Here is a 5,900-nt window from a genome sequence, read left to right as displayed (position 1 = left end):
GCTCCTGTGTGGAAGATAGTTGTCTTCATATAAATTTGGTGCCAAAGCTAAAAGACAAACCTTGCTCACTTCAACACCTAGTCATTACTCCCCGCCTTCTCCACCAGGGAAAGGACATCTTTGTTGCTAAAGCGCCAGCAGACCTGGGTTCTGTTCTGGATTCTATCCTTGATTCTGCCACAGGCTTCCTGAATTTAAGACCTTGGACTTAACTCCCAATATCAAGTCAGCTACCAATACCAAGTTCACATTTTGTGGGGAGGTGGATACAGACTGGTGGATCAGTTAATTTATACCCTTTGAATTTTATACCCTTTTACTATGCATGTCGCCCTTTATGTTTCAGCACTATCCCAAACTGTATCGTTTTTCAAAATGCTGAGGCTCTAAAACCAAGTGACAGTGGATCGCAGGGCAGGCACTTTTATTCAGAGAAACTGTTTTTTATAGCTCCATCTCTGGAAGTGGAACATGTCCTGAGGTATAATTTATAACATATATTAATGATGGTATGCTTCCTTTTACTTCCTCTGGGGCATATGACTCAGTATGTAATGAGAAAGACGACAAGATGAACCGTTTTGCTATAGCAAACAAAAAGATTTGTTATGATCGGTCTTTAAAGCTTTTTGTACATATGGAAAAATCAGGTGACAATAAATTTTATATTCATTATAGTGGGTCAGATATTTTTAAAAAATGATTCCTTTACCTGTTTTGCTTTGCAACTTATGGACATGTTTAGTAATTTTTGTTATAACCATGTCTTTCTTTCCATTTGGACTGTATTTCTATATCAGATGAGAAATAGAGAAACCCTTTTCACAGATAAGAGGAACCCTTTTGGGATTGTTTCAGTATATATAAAGCATTATATTATCGAGATATACTGTTACAATGTGCTTAGACTGATTACTTCACCAAGATGATTTATTTAGGACTATTGTGTGGGGGGAAGATGGTGTGGTTTCTGTTTAGTTTAAGTCCTCCCTCCACCCCCGATTCAGTTAACTGTTACTTTATGCAGTACAGTTAATGACAGGGTCATGTGGAAGACAAGAGGTTTATAGCAGAGTGAGTAGGGCATGTAGTAAAGCCATCATGGAGGGAATTCATTCCACACAACTCTGTTCTGCTTTCCACCTGTGAGTACCTGGGAATGTTTGTCCACCTTGCTGGGGCTCTTGATAAAAAGACAAATGGCCTAAGGTTGGTCTCATTTAGGAGCTAATGTTCTCACCACAGTCAGGAAGCTTTACAAAGAATTAGTATAGAGATGGAGAGAATTTGGCAGAAGGAAAGCTAATTAAGGCATCTGAGGAAAACAAGCTGGAAAACAAGATTGTTTTTTTTAAGCTCACCTCAGCCATTTCTTTCATACATTAAATTTGTGTGCATTCTGGCACTGAATGTCCTTGAGAAAGCGATCTCTGTGCAAGACCCGGTTACTTAGTTGCAGTTGGTGTGTTGATGAGTTTATGATCTGCTAATGCCCTTTGCCCTCTCCTTAAATGTGCTTCAGGTTTAACTGTTGCTCTCTCTGCTCCTCCCTCAGATTTCAGTCATCAGTTTGTTGTTTGAGAGTAGGAGAGAAACCTCACACCCATGTATATACTCCGGGAGCCTGAAAATTCCACCTTTTAGAGTGAATTTCTCTGGATAACACTGAGTTCCTTTTTTTAAAAAGGAAACAGAACAGAACAAAAAACAAACAAAAAACTGCAAAACATTTCTTTCCTGAAGACCAGGTGGAATTTTAAAACTTCAGGACTGTGAAAGCCTAATGCTGGGAGCCAGCTACAGCAGGCAATGTGCTCACCAAACAGTCACTAATATACTAAGAAAAACTTGCTTATCGTACTGCTCAGGTATGGGATTCCCCAACTTATCTCTGTACAATTGGAATATTTTTGTGAGGGATTGCTTTGCTCCATTCCCTTCTACTCTCCACTCCGTCGACTCACTATGTCTGATAAGACAAGAATTTTTTTCATGGTCTCTAGCTCTGGAAATAAATATCTCTGCATCTGTGGGCTGTGGGAACATGAACCCATTCTTCTATGGTAACAGTCTATGTAACTAGAAATGGGTTTAGATTTTGAAGTACCCAAAGTTTGAGGGTGTTCAGACCGAGAGTTCATCCCATTATACAGAGAAAGGGTCAGATATGAACGAAGGATTTGGGTTCTGGTTTTGAAACAACGTTCTTTAGATGTCTGATTTAGGTGTCTGATTTAGGTACCTAGGTGCTTTTGAAAATCCCATTAAGCACCTATCTGCATCTTTAGGCACCTTTGAAAAATTTGGCCCAAGTCACTTTTGGGAATGGGACTTAGGTACTTTTGAAAATTTTACCTGTAGTGTGCTGCCTATTTGCATTTCAACAGTTCTTGTCTGCCTTTCCACTCACACCGCACCCCCAACTTAAAAGACTGGACCATTCCCCATGGATCTTCTGCATATTAGGATAGATACAATGATTGCACTGTACTAATCTCAAAATAAGCCTCTCCTCTCTAGTCTTTGGCTAGGCTAGACTAATGGCACATTGTATGGATTTTAAATAAGGGGACTCCCTTTTTGCTGCTGTGGAACTCCTTGCCAGAGGATGTTGTGAAGGCCAGGACCATAACAGGGTTCAAAAAAGAACTAGGTAAATTCATGGAGGATAGGTCCATCAATGGCTATTAGCCAGGATGGGCAGGAATGGTGGCCCTAGCCTCTGTTTGCCAGAAGCTGGGAATGAGTGACAGGGGCTGGATCACTTGATGACTACCTGTTCTGTTCATTCTCTCTGGGGCACCTGGCACGGGCCACTGTTGGAAGACAGGATACTGGGCTAGATGGACCTTTGGTCTGACCCAGTAGGGCCATTCTTATGTTCTTATTTATTGGGGAACAGATTATGTGATGTCAGAAACAAACAGGTGGCTGGCCCCCATGAGTAAGCAGAAAAATAGTTAGAATTCAGACTAAATTAATGATCCAGAAACTACTCCTACTCCTGCCCTTCAATGAATGCTGTCATTTCTGAAGTCAGAAAGGCTATGGTTATCTCATCTTCTAGAGCAAGTATCAGTGTGTGCAAGGGATATGAGAAAATGGAGGCCCACATTTTCAGAAGTTGTCTGTAATGCAGGGTACTTAGCAGGCCTGTAGCATCTTATTTCTCAAGGGCTGGCCTGAATTTTTCCATACAAAAAGGAATATAAATCTCAATTTCCCCAAAACACAGAAATAATGTTGTACAACAATAATCCTACTGACTGTTACTTATCACTGGTGTCTTGTAGGGAGTTTTTCCAACACAAGACATTAGGGCTATAAACAAGTTCCTCTTACACAATCACTCCCATGTGATGCTGTATAAGGGGAACAAAGAGACATGTCGATATTTATAGAGACTGGGATTGTTAGGGTAGTGATACCATCATAGGCATGTTTTCTTCATCCAAGTCCAAACACCGTGGAAAAGAAATAATTATGACTGATCTTAATGGGAAATTTGTGCACAATTTATCTGGGAAAATTGTTTCAAAGCCATTAATCTCTGTGGAAGTATGACTCCTGCTAATGCCTGTTAGTTTTAATTTATATACAAATACCAAGGTTTTTAAAAAGTGAGGGTTTTGCTAAAATACATGTAACCTTGTGAGACAGTCCCCATCATTTTCTCATTTTGAACAGTAGTTTTGAACAAGAATGGCAAACTCGGCTCTCATTCCGCAGCAAGAAATGCAAAACAATTTCAAGAAAGTGTGCTATACTGACTTCATGGAACTAAAATGAGTGACACTTTTACATGGAAAGGAAATGAAGATCTAGGCTACCTAGAGTACTGTAAAAGCTAGTATAGGACCACTGTAAATTCAGCTGAATGCTGAGAGGCATTGAGAGGGTCAAGTAATCTGATAAATTAGTGTAATGCACAGAACATTCAATCACTGAGGCCCTGTGATTCAGCACATGAGTAAGTCCCATTGATGTTACTGGAACTACTCACCTGTTTAAAGGGGCTTGCTCTAAAGCCCATTAAGGTGAATTAGAGTCTTTCCAATGACTTCAATGGGCTATGGCTCAGGCCCAAAATGCTTAGCTGAATAGAGATGAACTTATTCGTGCTTAATATAAGGATATGTTTAAGTTCTTTGCTGAGTTGAGCCCTAAATTCCACTGAAACTAAAATGATCTCATTAAACATATCTGTATGCCTATTTTGCCTTCCTTTCCCTTCCCCTTCATTTCATCTTATAACAAGCAATAATGACTTCAGTGCTATGTTTTAGGGACTAATGACTGAGTGGAGTTAATAGGCTGATCTGGATCATCAACTCCTCCTAAATTGTCATTAATCCCCAGAAATTGCCCTGCACCTCAGTTGTTATTGCTTAAGCAATCATCAGGCTCAATGACAGAGGTGCACTGGGTTAATTTTACACCCATTGCAAAGCCTCACAAGAGGCCAGATCAGTAAGAGCCACTATTTCCTTTTGGATGGCTTTCCCCATATTTTACTATGGTGAAAAAGGTTGTTGCATTGCAGTAATCAAACATAGTCAACTCTGGTTACCACCTTAATGTAGGTTTTACAATATTACACGTCATTCACACACTTTTAAATTACATTCAACTTCAAAAGTTGATTTCAGACTGAATTAAATATTGTTTCTGTCTGGGATAGTATTGATCTGAAATCTTGGAAGATATATTCCATGTGTATTGTGCTAATAGGGTCACTTTCTAATAGTGCTTGCCTGAATGTCTTTAGCTTGTAGGAGCATCACTCTGATTAAATGGCATGCAATCAATGTGAAGCTACATTATTTGTCTGGCTAGACTAGTGGTTCTTTGGATATTGGTGCTATATGTTATCTCCATTACTCAATTGCCATGGATCACAGACAGGCTATCATTCACTGTATGCTGAGCTCCAAAGAAAGTCTCTCTTGCATTCATGCTGATTCTAAGTTAATACAAAGAATGATTTAGATCGCTATCTTGATACACTCCATGGGGATTGCTATTGAATGTCTTCATTCTCTTGCATATACAGTCTCTTATGAAGGATCCTCATTCTCACGCCAAGATAAATTGACAAGTTTAATGGAAAGATGTACCCCATTTTTTTCTATTTAATCAACAACAAATCACCATTCTCCCTCCCTAAATTCCTTGTTAAATAGCTGCCCTACATGTGTCCTAGAAAAAAAAATTGGGGTTAGTCTTTGAGAAGACTTTGCATCCTTGTATTTCTTTCCCTATACCTTTGTATGAATTGATTAAATCAACCAAGATAAAGTCAAATAATAGGCAAGTGGCTCCCCTTATAAGGTTAACATTCAACATGAGTTACCACACAGCAGTATCTGTGAAAATAGCCAGATACCACTTTGTGGTGACAGTTGGTAAAAGTTGACTTTGTAGGACAAGAAGAAAGTTTTGCATTAGAAAACATGAGCATGTAGCAAGACTAATTCTCCATTAAAAACCTCTAGCTAGCTTCAGTTCAGAAAACTGAATATAGGGGGAAATATCTGGATGCTTAATGTTGGAGGCTAACCAACAACATAAAAGCAAGTTCTTGGAATGTGTTATGTGAACAGTTTCTCTTGCCTGGGTATTCTGATTTTTATTTCCTCCAACAGAGAGAAAAACTCATGGAACTTTCCAGATATGGATCATTGGAGGTGCATGGCCCAAAACAATTACACAGAAAAGGATTACAAATTAACCACAACGAAAAAAACATTTACTGTTGTGCTCCGTTCAGGATACCCCACCCAGATAGACAGATTTGGAAGAAGTGGTCTGAGTTCTGTTTTATTTACATCATCTATTTCCTGTATCCAATTAGTTCATTTTATCATCCATTTGTTATTGTATTATGTGATGTTATGGTC

Source organism: Malaclemys terrapin, chromosome 1 (assembly GCF_027887155.1).
Source record: "Malaclemys terrapin pileata isolate rMalTer1 chromosome 1, rMalTer1.hap1, whole genome shotgun sequence".
NCBI lineage: Eukaryota > Metazoa > Chordata > Testudines > Emydidae > Malaclemys > Malaclemys terrapin.
Note: the sequence above shows the minus strand (reverse complement) of the source record.